The 11,269-nt window shown below is 38.5% G+C and overlaps 1 pseudogene; it reads right to left on the bottom strand.

Moving 5' to 3' along the window:
• Positions 1–9,616: 9,616 nt before the first annotated feature.
• Positions 9,617–10,256, bottom strand: LOC124520088 (cyclin-dependent kinase inhibitor 3-like; annotated as a pseudogene).
• Positions 10,257–11,269: the final 1,013 nt, after the last annotated feature.

Here is an 11,269-nt window from a genome sequence, read left to right as displayed (position 1 = left end):
CAAGTAGCTGAGGTGAGGCTGCCCTAGGAAGGGTTGTTTCTACCCAAAGGTCTTGGAAGCCTTTAAACAGAGTGGCACCATAAACAAACTCGCATTCGAAAAGATCGTCCCAGCTGCAATGCTAAGAATGCACTGGTGAGGAGGAAGAGGGAACATGTATAAGCCAATTAGGAAGCCAACGAATGCGGTAGTTTAGGCAAGAGGCGCTGGTAATTTGGACAAGGGTTGTAGTGGAACGGAAAGAAGTGGATGGATTTGGGAATGATTTATTAGTTAAAATTGATGGATATATGCTTTCTTGCTAAAGGTTTATAATAGAAAGCATTCCTGGTCCTTTCACTCTTGTTCTTTTCTAGATGTCTATTTTATACCTTTTCCTTTATTTTCATGCCCTCTATACCTATCCCCTGTATCCTTATTCTCAATTGATATCCTTGTTCCTGAGTCACTAAGGAAATGGAAGTAATCAGAAGATAAGTTCTAGGGCCCCCAGACGGCACTCTCCTAGTCACTTACCAGCATCAGCACCCACATATTCTGTTCCCCTGCTGTCAGCCTGACTATACTATCCAAGCTCTGTCTCAAGCTGGTCTGTCCACATGTGTATCTGATTCTGTCTGCTCTCAACTTCAGTAACTCTCCTCTTTCTGTCCTCCATCATCTCTCTCCTTGTGGGATCGTTCTCATTAGTGCGCCAAGATGCTCTTTCTTCTCCCATCTTTAGAAAAACTCTCTTGACTATATTTTCCCCCATAGCTACTACTCTACTACTCTCTTTTTCAACCCACTGCAATCAGACCTACACCATTCCACCAAAATTACGAGTTACCATAACCAATAAGGTTTAGTTATGCACAGCTATGGATGGTGGGCCTAGGAAAACACAAGAACAGGCTTAGAAGAAATGGAAAAGCATGGCCACATAAACTCATTGTTATTACAAACTAGCCCCCTAAACCTTTCATGTAAATTCACATTGACTGACCTTCTATCTGAAATATTTGGGGCATTAGGTGTTATGAACCAGGACCAACGTGAACATTTATTACCTGTTGCTGTGCCCCTTCTCTGTTGGCTTACTTCAGGCCTTTCTGTGATTCATAGCTATCTCAAAAATTTAATTGGTTGATTTTTCAATTATATTGCATTTAGGGTTATTTGTGAAAAAACCATGCATGTAATTGTCATCATAGGATCATTGCAAATATGAAAAGTAAAAAAGATGCCATTATTAACCACCAAAACAGCAGAATTTAGAACATATCATAGGGGTGGGGGGAAGAGAGAGAGAATGCCTTGGAACAGATTTCTTGAAACTGTTTTTCTCAATCGATTTCTCTCATACTGAAAGAGCTGAAGGCAGAAAACAGTACCGTACATGAAGTGAAATCAACAAAACTTTTTTTAAATAAATGGGTTTGAAGATCAGAGTTATACATGTCACATAAATAAGTAGGCTGAAAGTGTACTTTATCTGGAAAATAATGAATTTAATAAAAGAAACGGTAAGACATCTTACATTTCTTCTATATAGACTCCCCCAGAATTTTCATTTGAATTCTACATTAGACATTCAAGTTCTTATTTATACATCTGGCACAAATCAAAATTGATGCATTTGTAAAAAGATTTTTCATTAGTGTTGCTATTTGAGCAAATGAGTTGATTCATAATACCTTATAACTTGCTTCGGATGGACGAAAAGCAATATTGTTATTTTGGCATTGAAGACTAATGAGGATCTCAGCATGAGAAACTGAAGATGTTTATATATCATTCGAAAAAACACTTCAACATAGCAACTAAGTTAGACTGAAAGATATGTACCAAAATATGTGCTAGAAAATGTTCTGTTGATCAAATTTTTATCGCATCTATGTACAGTTAACACTCCAAATATCTTCAGGTTTATAAAAAAGTAATGGAGGTAAAGTATACATTTAGGATAATATGACATTTGCTTGACTTTTGCACACATAGAAAATACTAAGAACAATAACAAAAAACCTGAAAAAAAATCTAAATATTTCACTGCTTGTAAAATGAAGTATAATAATATCAGTTTAGGGCTGTCCAAAATGGAAGCCACCAACCGTATGTGGCTGTTGTGGTCTTGGGAAGTCCAGTTAATCCAAATCGAGATATCGTATAAGTGAAAAATTCACATCAGATTTTGAAGAACTGTATTAAAAATATATGCAGATAAAATATTATATATATATAATCTCCTTTCTTTTTGAAAGATATTTTTTACTGATGGTAGACTCTTGGATTGATAATTTTGTTTTGTTCTTCAGTACATTAAAGATATTATTGCATTATTTTATGATTCCTCATAAAAATTGAGCTACAATTTTCAACTGTTCCTCTGTAGCTAATGTGCCTTTTATTTCTGTTACCAAAATTTTCATTCTGAGTTTTGTTTTCACTCGTTTGAATATGATATACCTATGTATGTGGCTATGTTTTGTTTTGTTTGTCTTTTGGTATTTTCCTGCTGTTGTTCTTTGAGTTTTTGTATCCGCTGTTTGGCGTGTGTCAATTTTAGAAAATTCTTGGCCATGATTTTAAAAAGTATTTCTTTTTTGTTAATGTTTATTTATTCTTTGAGAGAGAGAGAGAGAGAAAGAGCACGAGCAGGGGAGGGGCAGAGAGAGGGAGACAGAATCTGAAACAGGTTCCAGGCTCTGAGCTGTCAGCACAGAGCCCAACTTGGGGCTCAAACTCCTCAACTGCAAGATCATGACCTGAGCCAAAGTCAGACGCTTAACCGACTGAGCCACCCCAGAGCCCCCCTAAAAAATATTCCTTCTGCCAAATTCTCTCTTTTCCTTCTGTGTTTCCAAATACACATATGTTATACTGTTTGATGTCTTAGCGCTTAGATGCTCTGTTCTATTTTTGTTTCACTCTTTTTTGGGGGTAATTTCTATTGCCTTGCCTTAAGGTTCACTTATGTCTTCCTTGGATGTGTTGAGTGTACTTATGATCACATGAAAAGTGTTCATCTTTTTTGCTATTTTTCTCATGTGTAGTATTTCCATTTAATCATTTCTTAATGTCCCGTCCCTGTTGAAGTTAACCATTTGATTTTGCGTGCCATCTACCATTTTCATTAAAGACACAATAAACATTTTAAATACGCTGTCACACAGTCCCGACATCTGTGTCATTTTTGGGTGTGGTTCTGGTGATGACTTCGTTTCCTGGGAGTGCATTTTCTCATAAGTATTTGTTTGGCCTGGAAATGCACACACATCCATCTGCTGGGTCTGCATCCGCATCTACATCTCAAGAGAGGGTCTCTGTACACACTATTGTTCCTCGAGGCTTGTTTGCTTGTTGGTTGTGAGTGGTGGTGGCTGTTGTCTGTTCTGGTTCTCAGCCATGGGCAGGAACCTTATCCCTGGGTGTCAGAGGTGTGGCCTTCTCAGTCCTTCTGCCCATATTCTGGCTGGATGGGCCCCCACATGCTTTCTTACCTCTTTCTAAGAGTTTGGTTTCTTTGTTCCCTTCCCTCACCAATGTCCTAAAGGTGAAAGTGTTTGGTTTCTTCCCTCCTGCAGACGTTTCTTTCTTATGAGGAGATGGGGGAAAGGGTCAGTGGAACTCCCTGGCCTTCCGACAGAGGTGCTATTCCCCACCCCAGGGGTCTGCACCCAAACAATACTTTTTCGTCTCTCTGATCTTTTTTGTGATTATATGTGGGATTCGTGGAGAAAATCTTGCAAGAGGGCATGCACTCCTCTAATTTCTAATGTCCCATGGGTTCTATACTCTCCTGCAAGTCTGCCCTGGACCTTCACCAATATGTCAACTATTATGGCTAGGTTCCTCTTATTAGTGTCTACTAATCTGGTAAGTACATGTTCGTGTCTCTTCTCTCCTTGAAGGTGCTGGTCTCTCCTTAGTGTTTGGACAAGTGGTTGTTCTGGAACCTCAGTTCTCTAACAGATTGTAAGAGTCATGAATTTGAAGTTATGCCAGCTATTTTTTTTAATGTGTATTTATTTTTGAGAGAGAGATAGACAGAGTCAAGAAGGGGAGAGGCAGAGAGTGGGAAACAGAGAATCCAAAGCAGACTCCAGGCTCTGAGCTGTCAGCACAGAGACCGATGCGGGCCTCGAACTCAACAAACTGTGAGATCGTGACCTGAGCTGAAGTTGGATGCTTAACTGACTGAGCCACCCAGGCACCCCTCAAGTCTGTTTTTTTTTTTAATTTTTTTTAATGTTTATTTATTTTTGGGAGAGAGAGAGACAGAGCATGAGCGGGGGGGGAGGGGGGCAGAGACAGAGAGAGACACAGAATCCGAAGCAGGCTCCAGGCTCTGAGTTGTCAGCACAGAGCCCAATGTGGGGCTCGAACCCACGAGCTGTGAGATCATGACCTGAGCTGAAGTCGGATGCCTAACCTACTGAGCCACCCAGGCTCCCCTCAAGTCTGTTTTTTTTTTTTTTTTTTTAATAAAGGTGGGAGTGATGTTCTTTCCTGCTCTCTACACTCTAGGAGAGTACAAGAAGTCCTCAATGAGATATTTTATATTCTTTTTTAAAATAACAGGTCTTCAAAATCTCGTGTGAACTTTTCAGTTATAGCATATCTCAGTTTGGATTAACTGTTTTACAAGATCACAATAGTCAATAGTTTCCGTATTGGATATATATTTAAACTTATAATATATATGTATATATATGGGAATATACGCATATGTATGCATATATAAGCAATTTATGCATATATATGGGAATTCATCACTAGCAGACATGCACTATAAGAAATGTTTAATAAAGTCTTCAAGAGAAGAGATGCTGAGACAGGAAGTTGAACCTACAAAAGAAATGTAGAGGGCTGAGCTTGAATAAAGGTAAATTGCACTTTTATTTCTTAAACAAATCTAAAAAATAACAGACAGTATAAAGCAGAAATAATAGCAATGTAGCTTGTACTTACAGCACACAAAAAAGTAAAATAAATGACACTGATAACGCAAAGGATGGGAGAGAAGAATCAGGAATATACTGTTGCGGATCTTCATGGTACCTGTGAGGTGGTAAAGCATTTGAATTTCTCTGATTATTTATAATTTATAATTTATAAATTGTAATTTATAATTACAATTATATTGTAAATCCTAGGACATAAATGATAAATCAACGTGAGATAAAATGGAACCATAAAAAAAAATCTCAATTAAACAAAAGTAAGACAAAGGAAGTGTAATAAGAAACAGAGGGAACAAATAGTGAAAGAATAACTGGGGAGATGGCTCTCAGTCATTCCAGACACCAACCCTTGAGTCAACCCAAGTCAATCTAAATAAATTCAGGGCCCAGACATTATAGAACAGAGACCGGCCACACTTTTTATGTGTCTTATTCAAATTGCTGACCAAAAGAATTGTGAGATGGCATAGTAACAAATTTTTGTTTTAAAACATTATGTTTTGGGGTAGGTTATTATATAATAATAAATAATACAAACAGTTGGGAAGTACTAAATTGCAAGAAATGAAAATATATCCAAATTAGCCCAAATAAAAATATATTTATGATAAGGATGTAGGTGTATCTCAAAACTTAATTTTTTTTAATTTTTATTTTTTAAAGTTTATTTTTGAGACAGAGAGAGACAGAGCATGAACGGGGGAGGGGCAGAGAGAGAGGGAGACACAGAATCGGAAGCAGGCTCCAGGCTCTGAGCCATCAGCCCAGATCCCGACGCGGGGCTCGAACTCACGGACTGCGAGATCGTGACCTGAGCTGAAGTTGGATGCTTAACCGACTGAGCCACCCAGGCGCCCCTCAAAACTTAATTTTAAGAAACAGATGTGGGGTCCCTGGGTGGCTCAGTTGGTTAAGAATTTGACTTCAGCTCAAATCATGATCTCACAGTTCATGAGTTCAAGGCCCCAACTGGGCTCTGTGCTCTCAGTGCAGAACCTGCTGCAGATCCTCTGTCTCCCTTTCTCTCTGCTCTTCCTCATTCACACGCCCTCTCTCTCTCTCAAAAATAAATAAACGTTAAAAAAAAATAAAAGGAAACAGAGTTCTTCCTTGTAGGTCACCCAAAGTGTTGAGTCACCAACCCACCTTGTACCTCTTTCTGGTGCCACAGGGGCCTTCTCTACACCCAGTGCAGGTCAATAGACTGGTATGTGAGTCACATTGCCATTGCCACTGATTGCTTTGTGGAGAGTAAGTATAAAAAGATAGTAAAAAAGACAGGGTTGATTTCTGTGAGGAAAAGGAAAGACTGATTTAAGGATTCTAGTTCAGCATGGCTATTCTATAACCAGAGGCTTAGGGCTCAGCCAAAGTGACTGAAATCCCAGCTACTCTATTTTCTAGCTGTGAGGCATATTTCTTAACTTGGCTAAGTCTCAATCTTCATATAATCATTTGCAATAACAATTTATAGATACACTTAAGGTTCAAATGACATGATGTCACTAATGTCCCTGGTTCTCAAATAAACCATTATTATTTTAAAACTTTTTGGATAACTGGACAGTCAGTGGGTTTAATTCACTAGACATAAGATGAATGAATTTTGAGGGCGGTGTTATATTGTAATGTATGAGAAATATATATTTGCTCTGTTTCTGACTCAGAGCTAGTAAAACCCTTGGAATTTCCTTGGCGAGGAGAGTGGCAAAGGTTTGTTATGTTCATGAGGTGACTTTTGGATCCCACCTAAGGATGGTGAAGGAGTTGTTTCATTTTGTGGATTAGTTTCATCAGCTTCTTGAGAAATCTTTGTTGAGATAAATTATAGGAGCGACTCTTTAGAAAATAGTGTCTGATTTCTAATGCTGCAGAGTGAGAGCATGGTTGGCCTGATGGAAGACCGACAGCTTACTACGGAATAATCACAAATGACTATATGTGTTCCTGAGGGAACAGCCAGCCTGGTGAAGCGAATAAAAGCCATTGTAAGGTCTGTTTACTCTGAGAAGGTGAACTGTCTTTCATGAATGCCAAAATGGAACACCCCCAGACGAAAGAGCTGATATGTTTTACATGAGAGCCATGCAGGGCTGGTATTATAATAATCAGTATACCCACCCTCAGAATATAGATCGTCACCCAGGCCATGGTAAACACTATAGTTAAGGAAGCTCCTTTTACATGCACACCCCATCTAACTTTATTGTTGTAAAGCCATAAAACCAAACTTTATGGAATTTGCTCTCTCAGCTTCCCTTCAGCATTTGTCTTACAAATGCTAATCAAAACATCCAGTTAATTAATAAGACAATGAGAGGAAGCAGAGGGAGAGTCAAGAGACTTGTCCAAACAAGGTAGTAATTTTTAAACAGTTATTAAGAAATAAAGAGGAAACAGAGAGGGGAGAGTCACGGGACTTGTCTCAGCAGGGTAGAAATCTTTAGATGCTTATTAAGGAATGGAATGAATAAAATGAACATTGATTGGGTTAAAACAAAAATATTAACACAGCATAAGCTTAAGCTGAGTGGGCCAAAGAGTTCCCTATGTTCTTCCAACATTAAAGGGTCCCAAACAAGTCCACTCTGCTTACCCCTGTTTGGAGGAATTTACAAAGCCGTAAGGTGGAGATTTTAATGAGAAACTTGACCAAAACCAACAATCTCTTATGGCAGTAGTTAGGGTAATGAAGTTAAAGATTGACAGAAGAGCCAGAGTTCCTTGGTTCCATCTCTTACTGGGGACCCAAAGCCTTTTGCACATGTGTGGGTGAAATGAACACTGTGTGGATAAGAGAAATTTCCAGGATGTCTTGATATGGGAATCCCATGAAGTGGTACCAGAATCCATTGGTGAAGTCCTAACTTGGGCTACAATTAAACTGAAAGAAAAAAATATGTAATGGTTGATAAGATTATAGAAGTTGGAGTGTTTAAGCAGGTATTAGGTAAAGAAGTTGTGTCTCCTTTACCTGAATGTCTTATGGGAATGGGTATTATATCTGGTGGGAAACACTTCCCCTACCTAGTATTATAAAACCAACATCTGTTGATGAAGTCCTAAGGAAGGCTACAGTTAGGAATGTAATTGCTAATAAAATTAAGGTATAATCAAGATTTAAACAGATTTAATGTGAAATGATTGCTTCTTTTTTTACCTGATTATATTTGGGAGATAGACATTGTATCTGACTGGAAAATGTTTCCCCTACCTAATATTATATAACAGAAAGCATGTACATCCATGCTTCATGCAATATTCATTGAACATGCTAAATGAGAACCAGTAAGATTGCCTAAGCCTGCGTGGTCTAAAATGGAACCTAGAATGCTGGTAGAGACAAGTTCTCTGTGCAATAGCCCTATGTGGAGTATTGACTGGGGCTTATAGCAAGAGTTATATCCTTTTATAATAAACCAGTAATCTAGTAAGTGAAATATTTCCCCTGAGGTCTGTGAGCCGCTCTAGCAAATTAATGGAATTCAAAGAGGGGTTGGGAACCTTTAATTTATAGCCAGCAGGTCAGAAGTGCAGGTAATAACCTGGGCTGACATCTGAAGGGGGCTGTGGGAGCAGTCTTGTAAAACTGAGCCCTCAACTTATAGAATCTGACGCTATCTCCAGGTAAATAGTGTCAGAACTGAATTGAATTATAGGATATCTAGCTGGTGTCAAAGAATTACTTCTTGGTGTAGTCAACCTACCACTCCACTATTGCTTTGGAATTGGTACTACAACCTATTTACTATCGTCAAAGCTTTGCAAAAATTATTATTCAGGGAATGTGTGGAGGTGGATCTCAGTTGTAACCTGACACTACAGTTCAGCAAATTAGGGCAATGAAGTGACAAAAGCATCCTGATGATTATACAAATCACCAGTACACTGTGCCTTACCCCCTTGCCCCAGGATGGTCACCTCCAGTTCTAACCAGTTGATCTCGAGTACCTTTCAATGTTGGGAGGGGAGTGCTTCTTATCATTAATATTCAGAACGTGTTTCAGAGTCAAGTTGGGCACAATTGACCATTTGTCACCAGACAAAACATACATGGGTTACCTTGCTAAGGCCTTCGTGTAAGTCTTGCAAAGATTTGCTGAGATGAGAAGCGCAGAAAGCCATGTAACAGGGAGATGGTTTTCCTATTGCATACTGTCTGAATACGGACGACAATCCAGACTGAGAAACTTCTCAATACCAATAAAAAAAGAGACTCAGAAAGACTGAGCAGAAGGAGCTGGTAAAGCTAAGAACTTTGGAGCTGCCAATAAAATGGCACAATATTATCTTCTTGGATCTTATATAAACGGTGACTAGAGATGGAGGCAGACTCTGTTAACTAAAAGCATTACAAAAGCATTTGAGGAATAGGACGTGTCATTTTTAATTTCCAACACCAAACATGACTCCTAGATCCTTGTTCAAATATCTATCTTCCTTTCTGTATTGCAGTCTCTTGGAGATTGCATATATGCAATTATTTATTTATTTATTCATTTATTTATTCACTTTTTTTTTTAATTTGTCAGTAAAAGCTTTAGGAATATCTGCACATATACATTTACATTCAAGCCAATAACACTGGTAAGTTTCATTTCAATACAAATCATGTTAAATAGTTCTTAAATTTCAGACATGGTCGTATATATGTCATTTAAAATTCTTTTTTATCTAGATACACATCTCGACAATGACTCTCTTGATGCTAGGTGTACAGCTAGTTTGTCCCGAAACTCATGAAAATAATGATGTGGCTTTATGGTCTTGTATTGCTCCAGATCCTCTTGGGTCTCCCAGGCTGTCTACAGCTTGCTGAGAGGAAGCTGCGTGAGACAGGAACAGTAGGAGACAAGTGGGTACAGACAAGATCTCCCAAGTCCTCCATAACAGTGGATTAAGATTTTTCAGTTCTTTTTAAAGGCAGATTATAAGCTCCTCCATTATTTCACAGCAGATGGCTACATCGGGAGTCCCTCTGTCTGGGATTGGATGATCATGAGTGATAATTCCATAGTGATGGTAGAGGTCCACAAGGTTTGGGATGCTGTATTTTGACAGTTCCCCTCTGGGGCAGAAAATAAATACACCTCGTATATCACAGATCCTTAGTTCTTCTGTACCTTTTTGGGTATCTCTTCTAACATTTTTAAATTTACCATCTGGAAGAGCACATAACCCAAGAAACTGAGAACAATTTACTCGTGACAGGGGTAGTCACGGTATCTGAATTGGAGTCTGTTCATCTTCAATAGGCTCTTCTTCTGATGCATCACATTCACTTGTTTGCAATGAACTGGGTGATTTCATCACGGGCCACCCCACATCACAACTGGCTACCACCTCCAATCACTTATTATTTTATGAACTCATTCATTAAGAATATACTACATACTGAAGATTATCCTGAGTGTGAGGAATTAAATAACAAATAAGCTGTGGTTCCTGGACTCGAGCTGTTATCAATCTGGGCAAAGTCGGATGTCAGACAGATATATATATAAAAATTACAATATAGAAATATAAGAACAAAGGTGTTGTGTAAAGTGCCACGGGAGCATCAACCATTTAGTGCCCAACTACACCTAAGGTTGGGGAAGTCACCAGGAAAGGTCAAAAAAGGCTTCTGAAAAAGAATCAATGTGGTATTTAAATGTATTTATTGAAATAGTAGGAGCTTATTCAAATGGCAGGGGAAGGGTCATTTTACATACCAAGAATAGAGGTGCTGGATCAATTAGAAAGCTTTGAGCTGTGACTAACAAAAAATATGATTAAATGTAGCTTAAACAATAAGGGACTTCTAATACTTCTAACTTGGAATGGCTAGAGAATTGTGAAGAAATGGATAGAACAAAATGTTTACAAGGTTCATAGTTATCAGATTATAAAGAGCTGTGTGCACCACATTAAATAATTTTCTTTTGCTTTCTCTACTTTTGTGTCATATTCTAGAATTTATTACCTAGGCCAACATTATAAAGTTTCCCCCTGAGGCACCTGGGTGGCTCAGTCAGTTAAGTGTCCCACTCGATTTTAGCTCAGGTCAGGATCCCAGGGTTGTGAGACTGAGCCCCACTTTGGGCTCCACACTGAGCACAGAGTCTGCTTAAGATTCTCTCTCTTGCCCTCTGCCCCTCCTCCACTCGCACACACATGTGAGCCTTCTCTCTTTCTCTCTAAAACACAATTTAAAAAATTAAAAAGATAACAGCTTTTCCCGTATGTTTTTTTCTAGGAGATTTATAGCTTCAGGTCTTATGTATAAATCTTTAATTCATATAGTTTATTTTTGTGTATGGTGTAAGAAAATTGTCCAACTT

The sequence above is a fragment of the Lynx rufus genome, unplaced genomic scaffold (assembly GCF_022079265.1).
Source record: "Lynx rufus isolate CCGP_SWC_20201006 ecotype Redwood Valley unplaced genomic scaffold, mLynRuf1.p SCAF_3, whole genome shotgun sequence".
In the NCBI taxonomy this organism is placed as follows: domain Eukaryota; kingdom Metazoa; phylum Chordata; class Mammalia; order Carnivora; family Felidae; genus Lynx; species Lynx rufus.
This window is presented reverse-complemented; position numbering and strand designations above follow the sequence as displayed.